Source organism: Ochotona princeps, chromosome 20, assembly GCF_030435755.1.
Source record: "Ochotona princeps isolate mOchPri1 chromosome 20, mOchPri1.hap1, whole genome shotgun sequence".
NCBI classification, from domain to species: Eukaryota; Metazoa; Chordata; class Mammalia; order Lagomorpha; family Ochotonidae; genus Ochotona; species Ochotona princeps.
In genome coordinates, this window is record NC_080851.1 from 13467004 (window position 1) to 13480411 (window position 13408).

General features: G+C 41.7%; 1 protein-coding gene, 1 long non-coding RNA gene and 1 other non-coding gene across 3 annotated transcripts in view; 2 read left to right on the forward strand and 1 right to left on the reverse strand.

Moving 5' to 3' along the window:
• GLCCI1 (glucocorticoid induced 1) overlaps positions 1-13408 on the forward strand; it is a 162415-nt gene that overhangs the window by 11307 nt on the left and 137700 nt on the right. The window lies entirely within an intron of this gene.
• LOC131482798 (uncharacterized) overlaps positions 274-13408 on the reverse strand; it is a 34945-nt gene continuing 21810 nt past the window's right edge. Inside the window, exons 2-3 of the long non-coding RNA XR_009247299.1 lie at positions 12353-12486; positions 274-401 (exon numbers count right to left, since the gene is read on the reverse strand). This is a non-coding gene — a long non-coding RNA (uncharacterized LOC131482798). The remainder of the gene's footprint in view (positions 402-12352; positions 12487-13408) is intronic.
• Positions 8635-8738, forward strand: LOC118758199 (U6 spliceosomal RNA). Its single transcript, XR_004995588.1, has one exon. It is a non-coding gene; the product is annotated as a U6 spliceosomal RNA (small nuclear RNA).

Consider the following 13408-nt stretch of genomic DNA (forward strand, 5'->3'; position numbering starts at 1 on the left):
TGGGAATATTAACCCTTTTGGTGGTGGTCCACATTCTTGAAGGATAAGCTCTTCAAAGCAAATCAGAATGAGAAAAAGGAAGACAATTACTTTGAGTTCTTTTGTTTGTTTTGTTTTCAGTCAAAACAGGTTCTAAACCATCAATTAATTGGCCCATTCATTTGATAGGTAGTTTATTGAATGAATTCGGCTTTTTAAGTTTTTTTGTTATGATTCCTATGTTTTTGCACAATGTTTGTCCAGCCAACTCATAAGCAGTGTGGTTCGCATGGCGACCCCTGTGGCCCGGGGTGTCCCTGTCCCCACAGGTCCCCTCTGACCTCCAGAACTAGAGACAAACGTACATTGCCACCAACACATGGGGAAAGAACGGCGGCCGTTTCCTCCAAATTCAGCTTAATCTATAAAAACAGAAAAGAACAGTCTCACTTTCGTTAGCAAAATTCACATCTCTGTTATCTAAAAACAGTTTACCAATCCTTCCTAACACCAGGAAGTCATAAAATCTTTCATTAGATGTGATTTTCAGCAAAAATAGGATCCAGAGCCAAACTTTAAAAAGCAAATTCTTAATCTGTATTGCCTTGCTATTCTCTATTGAAGCACTCTGTTAAATGAACCTCAGGGGTCAATGGCTTCTCATTCTCTTTTCAATTGAAAGACTATCTGCTGAAACTGTCTCTACCCATCTCAGGTTTACCACCCTAGTAATTTTAAGTGATTCTAAGTTTCCCCACTTGGCAAGATACAACTATCAGAAAGTGATTGTGGGAATAAAACCCTTGTTCAGCAAAGCAGTTGTCTGCTGGGTGTAGGTTATTTCCATTGAGGCTTTTTTCAGAGTTTATGCAGATGCTCTAGAGGCAGTATTTCTTTTGCATATGGATTGTGATAAGGGCCTCATTTCCCAGTGTAATCTGTCATCACCTTAGAGGTCGGAGGCCACTGGGCTTGCTGCTTTTATTGTGTGGAAGGACAGCAGATGCGATATCCTTCGGCCTGGGTGTGCTTTGTTATGCCTGTTAAGTACAAAGTGCTAGAAATGTACCCTGCACTGAACAAAACGTAGAACACAAAAGACAAGGTCTCTATCCTCAGCACTTTTCATTCCAGAGTTTAAGATTGCCGGGAGCAGTAATAGTATCGGGTTGACCACCAGAGACAGGTTTGATCATCATGAAATGCCAGGTAAAGTGAGCCAACTTAAATAAAAGTTGTGGAAGAAGGTGATTTGGAGGACGGCCATGGCTATTCAGAGCGCCCCAAGAAAATTTTTTGGAACCGGTTAATTTTCTTGGAAAAGCACCTTGCAGCAAATGTGTGATTTGAAAAGGCACACGATGAAAAGAATAGGTAAGGCAGCGTAGCGGTGGGGGATCAGAATGAAAAGCTTTAGCACTGGCAATACAGCTGTGCTCTCTGGGATTAGGCGGGAGTGACCAGCTGGTTACGGCCTGGCTCCTTTTGGGCATTTCTCGGCTGTTGAATCCTGTTTTGCACGGTAGCAGTAAGGCCACCCTCCCTCCTGCCTGCTCCGTGCCCACTGTTTTACTCTGCTGAGCACTCTGCTGAGTGCCTTCTGTTCCACCTGGGTACCCTCTGCCCAGGTCTCAGGGAAGCCCAGTTTCTGGCTCCCTCCATGGAGGGTGTTCACGTGCCATTTCAGGATTCTTCAAGCGCTTTCCCAGTTTTTCCAACTTGCTTTCTCTCGCTTGCTCATTCTGTTGTCACTCTGCAACTTCAACTTTCAAAATAAATAAATAAATACTTTTAAATATACATCGTAGACTATCATGAGAAAGCAGCACTGGGTCTTAGGGCCGTTCCAAGCAGTGGGATCAGGGCTGCCTTGCTGGACGAGTTAAATTGCACACAGTGAGTCAGATTCCACTTTTCCAGCCTCTGCAGTGGAGGCAGGAAGGAGTTCGATGTGTCTGTAAAGCAATGAATACTGCCCGAAACAGTGACAAAAGTGAGGGACAGATTACGTTAGGATTTCTTAACCTGAGAGGTGACGCTTTTGGACTGAATAATTCTTTGTCATGAGAAGCTGTCCACACGTTGCAAAATAACTAGCAGCATCTCTGGTTTCTACCCCCGAGCCGGCAACTTCTCACTCCCACCACATCCCCTCGTTGTGAGGATCAAAAATGTCTCTGGAAATTGTCAGGTGTCCTGTGGAGAGGGAAATCATGCCCAAGTGAGAACCACTGTGTCAGAGATCTAGCTGGATCTTGATGCTGGTAAGTGGTGGGCTGTGCTTGGAACTCAGAGCACGTGCCTTTGCAGCCCCTCTCCTTCCCGTTCCCTGAGCAGCCTGTGTGGTGGAGCAGGTGGCCTGATGTCTCGTGGGAACACAGATCAACTGAGGTAACTCACCCTGGACTGAGTTAATGAGGCACCCGTGAGATACGGTGCTGTCTGACTACATACTTTCCCTGCGTGTTTGTGTTTAGCCGTAAGTCCTTACAGAGTAGAAGTGTGATGGAGGAGCAGGGATAAAGTAGCTGTAATTCAAGCACTCTCAGCTGGGAAAATGGGTTGTTGGGTTTGTGGCCCTCCAAATCTCATCCCCACCCAACTAATCTTATCCCTTGGTATTTAATTTCCCGCATAAGGGAGTATGCTTTCATCACTTGACGATGGGGGTGTATTCTGAGAAACACATTGTTGGGTGACTTTGTCATTGTGCAAACATCATAGAGTGTACTTACATAAACTTGTATATTATAACCTACTGCATACTTAAGCTGTTGATATAGCCTATTGTTGCCAGGCTACTACCTGTATAGTGTATTACCGTGATGATTGCTGTAGGCATTTATAGCACAACAGTCAGTATTTGTGTTTCTAAACAGAGAAAAGGTACAGTAAAGATACACTACTAAAAGACAAAAAATTATACCTGTATAAAGCTAGACCCCTCCTGCTCACTTAATAACCCATGTAGTCACCATCCATAGCTTTTAAAAAAGCATAATTTTTGGTTTCTTGGCATTTGGTGTGTTATATTCAAGTATTTCTTCTGCTCTGAGTTGCCTTGGTGCATTTTTGTCTTCTTTATCGTCTTTATTCTACATTAAAAATATGTAGTCCAAAACTGATATTTCCTGGGATTTAAATAGTTTCTGTTGGAGCCCAGAATGCAACTCTTTGCCCAGATGCATCCATCTCTTTCCATTTCTGGGACATGGTGAGCCAGTTCTGGCATCCATGGTATTAACCTTTGGGCCCCAGTCAAATGGATAGCGGCTCTCAGTAAATGCCTCGTAAATGCTTGCAAATCAATGACTTTCAAAGTACTTTACTTTATTGCCATGTCTTAACATCATTTGACACAGCCATGGAGTTCTGTAGGATGTCAGTGTCTACGTGGTATCATTCTGCATAGCACTTCCGGCAGGCATGCTGTCAACTGAACCAAAGAGTAGTTCTTCTGTTCCTATATAAAATAGAACTTCACTGAAGCATATAAAGCAATGCTCTGCTTAATTATGGGGGTCATATAGAGCTAGAGGCTAAAGAAATCCATGTCTACCTGTGGTTAGTACTTTGTTAGCACTAAGCACTAGTCCTTGTTACTGTAATCCACGCCCAGTATTCTCCTGAGCCTATATAGGTCTTTGAGGGCATGAATAGTGTCTTTCATAACCCCCTTGTGACAATGACCTTTGTCAGCTGGTCTTCAGTTGTAAACTAGAAGGAGCCTAGTGGCAAGTCCAAGAAGAAATGCATGTTTTTTTCCTAAAGCTGTTACTCTTTGATCTAACCTAAAATATACAGAAAATGGTGATACCACTAAACCTGATGAAAAAGAAATTTCTCTGCTACTTCCACAACTCCTACACCTTTCCTGTATCTGCTGTCGAGTTAGTCTACTTTATAATGAATATTCATCTTTTTCCTCAGCACCTAAAGAAAATGAAATCAAAGCTCACACCCAGTTTTACATTGTATTAAGGGTACAATATGACATTTTTTCACTGTTTACTACTGTGCTTATGCTACATTTTATCCACCAGAGCAGTTTAATAATTTATTACTCTGTTAAAACAGATCTCCCTATTAGGACATTAACAACCTGAGGCAAGGCTTTGGTGAAGTGGTTAAGCCATCACTAGGAGAGCCTGGTTGAAGTCCCAGTTCCGTTTCCATTTCAGTATTTCAGCTTCCTGCTAACAGTGCGTCCTCTGCTATGCAGCAAATGATGGCTTAAGTCGGTTGGTTTCCTACTGCCTTTGTGGGAGGCTCAGATTAAATTCTCAGCTCCTTTCCCAGTTCCCAGCTATTAGCTCCAGTTGGATGCTTCAGGCATTTGGGGAGTGAGCCAGCAAATGTCTTTCTCTGCCTCTCAAATAAATAAATCATTAAAAGAAGGAGAAGAAGAAGAAGAGCAAACCTGTCCCAGTAAGCCCTACCCAAGGAAGTGAAAGCAGAACTGTTCTCTTTGGTGCTGAGGAAATCAACGTGGAATGTTGCTCAGCTTGCAAAGTTGCTCAGCTCTACAGCCTGCCCTTGGACAGAGTTGGCTAAGGCGGGCCTGGATGAGCCTGACAGTTCTCCAGCCACTTGGAACCAAAGTCTTGATGGATGACTGAAAAGGGAACAGTAAGAAGAGAAGGTGAAACTGTGGTTAATTTCATGCTCCTCTGGCTTGCCTCTGGGACCTTGGGCACAGCCCAGAGATGTTCTGGCAGGGGTAGGAGGCAGCTGGTTAGGTTAAGAAAAACCTTTTGTCCCCACCATTCTCTGACAGAACACGTTTGGGCTGACAGATGCAAAATTCACAGGTGCGATTTCAGACAGTTCTAAAATGGTCTTCATCTCCTGGAGCTTATTCCTGGTTAATTCACATTTTAATTGTTGACATTTCTTAGAAAGAGGTGACATTTCCTTTTTAGAATTTTTTAAAGGAAAGTTTCATACTTCCTACTCCCCCAATGAAATTCTCTCTCTCTCTCTCTCTCCCTCCCTCCCTCCCCCTTTTCCTTAAAGAAATAATATCAGTAAGAATGTCAATGAACAAATCATGGGAAATGAAAATTTCTCAGAAATCTATTTTTGGATGCATTGAAAGCAACCATATGATTTTTTTTCATTCTGTAAAAAACCAAAACATTGAGCAAGGATGACATGAACTTGAGCATCAAAAATAATACCCCAAGTGTTCCAAAAGGGAAGCTGATTTTCACTTTGAAGGTGTTCACTGGTACAAACAGCAAAATAATGAGTAACATGGCTCTCCTGAGAAAATGCCAACTTCACCTCCTAGTTCGATTGGGCCCAGGATCATCATTCCCCAGCCTCTGTCCATGTCCTGCCTCTGACCTAGTGTCAGCCAACTTGCAAGAGCTCATTGTTCAAGCAAGTAGAGACAGTGAGTGAACCAGACACCAACTTCTCCCATTGTTAAGTTCCTCCGAACTGGCCAAGTTCTCTAATACAGGAAAGTGTCATTCCTATTACAAAATAGTTAATAGTAGTGTCAGACATGACTCTTGGAGGGCACAGGATGTTTAAGTTGGCACCGCAGTGTTTTATAGCTCTCCTGGGACCACAATTGTGATGAGGCTCCATTCGATCCCAGATACAGAGAGGCCAGTCTCCTACAGCAACTGTTGGAAATTCCAGGGCTTGCCTAGGGGCAGTGAAATAAATCAGTAATTTCACTCTTAAACTTTATAGCAGATTTGCAAATATGTGTAATATGAATGATTTAAATTACTAACCTTCTATAAGGTTTCACATTGTTACATAAAATTCAAGTGGAAAGAACGAAGTTTCTAAGCAACCCCCTAAATCAACAGTCATTTACTGAAAACTTGGAAGTTGAGTAAGGAATCCTATTTTACAGATGGCGTGTGTTGGAATCGCTAGGATCTCCCACCCTTAAAGGAGTGATGTAATGTTAGACACTCCAAGTTCCACACCTCAACCTTCACACAGAAAATCCTTAAATATCCCCATCTGTTAATAGTGTAGAAATGTGTATGTGCATGCTGTGGACCATTTGAACAATTTAGATTCTGTTTGTTTGCCTTTGAAGGCCTAAGAGAGAACAGCACACAATTAGCTGTTCCTGGTGAGGCTGCAAGCACAAACAGGAGCCAGGAACTCAAATCCAGGTCTCTCCTGTGGGTGATAAGGACCTCTTTACTGGAGGCGTCATCCCTGGCTCACAGGGTCTGGTTAAGGAAGCTGGATTCACCCACAAGCAGGGTAGAACCCAGGAATGCTGACAGGGGGCGCACACATCCCCTAGAGATGTGTTAGATACCTGGCCAAATGCTCACCCCATGAGTGCAAATTTTTAAAAAGTTCACAGACCCCCAAAATAAAATGCATAAACACAACTGTATTCAAAGGAGGGTCACCAAAAAAAATACACATTTTCTAAGATTTATTTTTTATTAATTTGAAAAACAGAATTACAGAGAGGAGAGACAGAGATCTTCCATTCCCTGGTTCACTCCTCAAATGGCCGCAACAACCAGGGCTGGACCAGGTCAAAGCCAGGAGGCAGGCGCTTCTTCTTGGCCTTGCATATGGTTGCAAGGGCCCAAGCATTTGCACCATCTTCTGCTGCTTTTCCAGGCACATTATCAAGAAGATGGATTGAAAGTGGAGCACCTGGGTCTCAAACTTGCACCCATGTGGCATATAGCTATTGGGGGTGGAGGCTTAGCATGATATGCTACAGCACTGGCCTCTGTAGTTTCGTCTTTTCCGGAGTGGGTCTACCTACCAGAGGTGTGTTGGGAGAAGAGATTGGAGTGAGAAGAATAGAAATAAAAAGCTGAAAAAGATGAAAAAAAAATCAAAGAAGGATAATCCCTGGCAAATTGAAAGGGAAATTAAAAGTATAAACACAAAAATGCTTCTGAAGTATCTTCTGGAGCTGGGGGAAGGAGGGAGTGTGCAGTAGAAATAAGGGCTGAGAGTTTATGTAAACTTCAGTGATACAGGGGCTGTTTCCGTGGGGCTGGCAGGCATCTGCAGCTTTGGCATCCCACATAGGCACCAGCTGGATTCCTGGCTGGTCCAGTTCCAATCCTGTTCCCTGCTGATTTGCCTGGCTAAACACCAGAGGATGACCCAAGTCCTTGGGCCCTGTGCTCACTTGGACACATGGTTGAAGCTCCTGTCTCCTAGCTTTATGGGGAGTGAGTCAGAAGATGGTGAATATTTCAGTCTGTCCTACTTTCTTTCTCTAACTGCCTCTCAAATAAATAAAAAAATCAATCCTAAAGAAAAATAGAGGTGGAAGAATTTTTTTAGTGTGATTATTACACAATGCTAAATATACTGAAAACTTTTTGTATGCAGTAATTACTTTGTTATGTGTACTATATAGCAATTAAATAATGAGTGCTATTAAATAACGAGTGCTTTATGGTAACTCAGTGTGAGAAAGATGAGCCTTGTAAGTATTAAATTGAGGGGCCAGCACTGTGGCAGGCTAAGCCTTGACCTGTGATCCCAACATCAGATCAGCCCAGCTCTGGCATTTGTACCATTTGGGAAGTGAATTAACAGACGTAAGAGCCCTATCTCTTGCTGTCTCTCCCTCTATCTCTGCAACTGCCTTTCAAATAAAAATAGGTAATTTTTTCTTAAACACTATCTTGAATGGAAAGAGTGTCATAAATGACCGCATACATATGTCGTGATGGCCTTGCCTCTGTAATTCAAAAACAAGCGAAATTAATTGATCCAGTATTTCAGGATGTGAACAGACCTGACAGAGTGTTCTGAATATTGCAAGGGAAGCATAAACATTCAGAAAAATTGCCTCTGCAGGGGAGGAGCTGGGGAGGAGGGACGTGGACAGAGAAGGAGTTCACAATGGCGTTAATGACTCTTGTAGTTCTTAGCTTGAGTGATTAAAGTTTTAAGCTGATTTTGATTGCCATATACGTATTTTCTATATAACCTCTTGTTTGTTTCAAACACTTTAGATATTTATAATAAAAAATGCTTTAATAATGGTGAATGGGTACTTTAACAAAAGCAAGTCACTTGAGAAAGGCAAAGTAAAATTTAGCCTGGGCCCCGTGCCCAAGCCACCCTCAGAGCCTAAGTGAATTTCAAATCACTTAAAATAAAATCAAGAGGGCCCAGCACAGTAGCCTAGCAACTAAAGTACTCACCTGGCACATGCCTAGGTCTCATAGGACGCTGGTTCTAATCCCGGAGACCCCACTTCCCATCCAGTTCCCTGCTTGTGGTCTGGGAAAACAGTGGAGGACGACTCAAAGCCTTGGGACCCTGCACCTGCTTGGGAGACCTGGAAGAAGCTCCTGGCTCCTGGCTTCAGATAAGCTAAGCTGCAGCCATTGTGGCCACTTGAGGAGTAAATCAGTGGATGGAAGATCTTCCCCTCTCTCCTTCTATCTGCAAATCTGACTTTCCAATAAATAAATAAAATGAATCTTTAAAAAAATAGGATCTAGAGTAAAAAGGATTTGAATTGTAGTTTCTGAACAATATGTAATCGTTATAAACCTACATATTTAATCAGTAGCAAGACTAACAAAAACGAGATTATGGAAGAAAGAAGTGGCATCTCTTTTCTCAAATTTCATGAAGAAATTGATAGTGCAAAATCGAAACATAATTCTAAACACATGTTAAGGGCTCGCTTCGACAGTACAGATACTAAATTTGGAATGATGCAGAGATTAGCATGGCTCCTGTGCAGATATGATATGCAGATTTGTGAAATGTTCCATATTTTTTATGTCAAATGAATTCCATCTTTTTCTTTTCATTCTCAGATTTAACAGAAATATTTAGCCCAATAGGATACAGCTAGCAGTTCCCACTCCCACATTTTGATGTGACTGTCTTGCAGCATCTGTATATCCAGCAGAGACCCAATAAGCCTGGTGCTTTTGTTAATTGAAGAGTACTTTACTGACGCTTGTGCTTTAAAGCATTTTGAAAAAGTAGTGGAGGCAAAACTGATTTGAGATATGCAATAATTTTAATGTTGAATGCTGCTTATGGGGTTTTATCCTCCTAATCTTTTGCATTCCAGATTGGATTTTATTAGGGGGAAAAAAACCACTGAAATATATAGGCTGTTCCCGAACATATGTCACTGAGGGAAGTATTGACATCTGGCATGGGTGTGTCCTTGATAACAGGTCTGTTAAGCACCTTATATGATGTTTGATATCTCTGCTAGGAGCTCTGTAATTGTCATGACCAGAGAACACATCTGTGTATTTTTCCGAAGGCGTGGCTGGGGGGACTGACATTGTCTAAGACTTGAGAGTTAATGTTCTAAACTCTGAGCACTCTTCATTTCTAGTCGCTTAAATTTAAAACCACATTCGAGAATTAAAATTTCTTGATCTGTGAGCTCAAAAAGAAATTATTTCCATGAAGTTGATTCAGTTTCATGTTGATGTTCTGTTCTTCCGCTAAACTAACTTTAAAAATAATTTAACGAAGAATAAACCTTCTTATCTAATGTAACTACTTTTCATGAACTGTACTTAGAACTTGTTGGTGTGTACAATCTGAAAAATGTATGTAGTTTCTTTTTGTGTTTTGTGTGAAAATGCAGAACATCAAATTTACCATTTTAACTATTTGAAGTATGCATTTCTATACTATTAATTGCATTTATTTTGTAGTGTACTGTCACCAGTTTCTGTCTCCAAGTTTGGTATCTCATGTGAACATAAGTCGTCCACACACTCATTTGCCGTTTGCCATTCTTATTACTTGGGGCCAGGTTCTTGGCCTTCCTCAGAACATTCCTTGGCCATCTTTTTTGCATGAACTACAAATGTAATCTCTAGGATTTCCAGTTTCAAGTTGTTTAAAATGAAACAAGAGCTGAAAGAGGTTTGGGAGGGAATCACAGTGCAGAAGCCTGGTAGGGTCCTCTCCATCCCATCCCATCCCCCGCATTTTACCACATTTAGGCTCCTTTCATTTATTGTGCTTTCATGGAAGCAAGTTATTTTGCATTTGTATTTTTTTTACCAGGAAAGTTAATTAAGGTATGTGGGTTTTTTTGTTTGTTTTTAATTTGGGTTCCAACACAGTTGACTGCAGGAATGCATTCTGCTGAACCACTGGGGACCTAGGTATGGGGCTGGAGAGCTGTCTGCTGGCTGTGATCACAGAAAAGCATGATCCAGCAAGTCAGATACTGTATTAAACTAACGAATTATAAAATAGCATGTATAATGACTAGTGTTACATATCAATTTGACCAAGACAAAGGGTTCCCAGACACTTGAGAAAATACTATTCTGGGTGTGCTTAGGAGGCCATTTCTTGAAAAGGCTAGTGTTTGGGTGGGTAGACTACATAAAGTAGACTGTCGTCCCTCATACGGGCAGACTTCTTCCAGTCCATTAAAAACAGGAATAGACCAAAGACACTGCATCCAGCGGAACTGCTCCTAGCTGATTGCTTTGAGCTGAGACAACACTTTTCCAGCCCTCAGATTGAACTGAAGCGTTGGCCCTGCTCAGGTCTCTAGCTTGCCAGTGTAGAACTGCACATCAGCTCTCTGCCTTTAGCTGCTCACCAGCTACAGATCTCGCGATTTCTCAGCCTTCATATTCTGTGAGTCAGTTCCTCCTCTCTTTCTCCCTCTCTCTCTCTCACACACACACACACAAACATGTCAATGTACATTTTCCATGAACTTTTTGAAATACCCGTGTGTGCGTGTGTAGGACAGAGAGAGAGAGACAGACAGACAGATAAGATCTTAATAGTAGGGGAAGCTTAGTGAGGAGTATACAAGAATGCTCTGAATTATCTTTACAACATTTGTGTAAATCTGAAATTATTCCAAAATAAAGACTCTTGTTTTTAAAAATAACTTGTGCCATATGATCCCTCTTTGTGAAACCATTTTCTAATTATCTATCCGTCTATTTGTATTTATGCATTCTGTTCACCAAATGTTAGTGATCTTTTACTTTTAGGAATTATTTACTTCTTTGTTCTATTCCATATTCCTTGTATATTTTAATAAATATGTAATGAGTATACATATTTCACTAAAACAATGAAGTCACTCCTAAAATTTTTGAGGCTGTTTGGCAAAGTGACTTCTAAAAATCATCCAAACTATAAAAGCACAACTGTTTGATCTGATGTTAGAAGTCTTATTCCACCTATAATGCTCTTTTTTTATGGACCCAAAGATGATTTTATCATGAGATTCCAAGATTAAAACTATGCAGCAGGACCAGGAAAAAAAAATGACCAGGTAATGCCAGCACAAGAGTACATCATTGGTCCTGGCGTGTTGGCTCATTCAGGCTGCTGTAACATGAGCTAGCTTATAAATGACACAGTTCTGGAGGCTGAGAACTTCAGTACCAAGGCTGCAGCAGATTCACCGGAGAGTAGTGGTCCCGTCCTTGGCTCTTAGATGGGCATCTTCTCTCCGTGTCTTCACAAGGAGGAAGGAGCAAGGGATTCCTCTAAGGCCTGTTCCCTAAGGACATTAATCCTAGTCATGTGCCTCACCCTCATGACATCACTACTGGCCAAAGGCGACGCCTCCTGATACCACCACTTTGGGATAATTTGTCAACAAGGGACTGGGTAGCGGCATCACAGTCCTGCACTGAGCCCTGTGTCGCCTCAGTGTTCACGAGCGTGTGGACTGCTCATTCTTCTTAACTGAAAACATTGTAAAAGAAGGAAGGCTCTTGGTTGTGGTTTCCCTATGGTTCTAGCCAGTGGAGCAATGGAGGAATTAAGAGCTGTGAGGGGTCTGCATCTCCAAATGCAAGAAGGGCTTGCTATTGAGTATTGACAGAAATTAAAAGGTGGCTAACATTTTAGTAAAAAATAGCATGTTCTACTGTTCGCTTTCTTGATCCTCTTACTTTTTCCTTTTCCCCCTTTTCACTGTTCATCCTGTGTCTCTTTGGTGACATCCAGCTTCTTTAGACAGTGTGCATTCTCAGGGCAGTTAGTGCTTTTCTCTTTTTTTCTTCACTCCATGACTGTGAACTCTGCAGACAGAGTCAGGAGGTGGGGTGATTCATCATTTCTTTGTCCCTGTCACCCAGAGGACTCTTCCTGTGTGACTCACAGAGCACTGGTGAGTGTCTTTGACACTAGAGGTGTTAGTGAGAGCTTGGCCATATCTGTGACTAGAACCTCTGGGTTCCTCCTATTCATGGACCTTCTGTCTCTTGTTTCCCTGCCCTCCACTACGTCTTCTGCTTATGCCAATCCCTGGGTGATTCAGGCTTCCCATGCAGCCAGCTCTGCACTTTGCCTGCATTTTTAAGACAGGAATTATCTGTGTCAGTGACCCTAAAGCTTAGGCATTAGGGTCACCTAGAATGTTTAGGCTCACCTCCAGCACTTCTGACTCAGAAGCTCCAGTGCCCAGTGGGGCTTGTGCTGGTCTTGGGGAAGCAGCCCCAAGAACCATTCCTCTTGAATTACTGCTGTATGCATGACAGAAGCATTTGCGGAGTATCTAATCTCCTGTGTCAGGGGGAGGAAAAACGTACAGGTGTTCATCAGGTAGGACCTAGGCATATGGAGGGATGTGTATACTTTGTTTTAAGCCCAAGACATAAAGGCTTTTTTCTTATAAGCATCATTCTTTTATTCAAATCAGCTTCATTGATCATAAGTAAAGTTAAAACTGCTAACAAAGGGAAGACTTGATATTTCTATCAGTATATATAAAAAGGTTGATTATGGCATGCACAGCTTAAAAATCTCCTTGCTGTGTGAGCCGTCTCCAGAAATACTTGCCATAGAACTGAAATAGAAATGATTGTATGAGTAAATTATCACCCACACTGCCTGCATGCATCATTTCATACCGTAAGCCTTTTCTCTCTTCAAGGAATAATGGTTTTACATTTTACTTTGTGATGGCACTCTAATTGCTAAATATAATAGGAGCATTATGCTGCAAAGCTCAAAGATTCCAAGAGAGAAGATAAGTCAAATATAGTAATCTCATCCAGCCAAGGATTATTTAAAATGTACTCTTCTTTTTTCTTTTTTGTTTTTTCCTTGCTGTCCCCTCAATGGTGAGCTATCTTAGAATCATTGAAACTGAATACCTGATAGGAATCCTGGTTCTTCTAGACCGGGAATCTACAGCACTGACCCATTGACCAAACTAGCCCACTTCTTGTAAACAAATTTCTGTAAACAAAGTTGCCTTCTAGCTAAGTATTCCCCTTTTCAGTGAAATCATCTCTGCCCACTTATCGACTTACTGTGTATGTGTGGAGGGGGCTTTTATGCTGTAATAGGAAAGTAATTTCAACAGAGACCCTGTGGGCCACAGTCAAAAATGTTATTACCATCTCAGTTTTTGCCACAAATATTCACTGATCCCTGTTCTAATTCAGCCTCCTCACTTATAGTTGAAAAATCTGTCCCACAA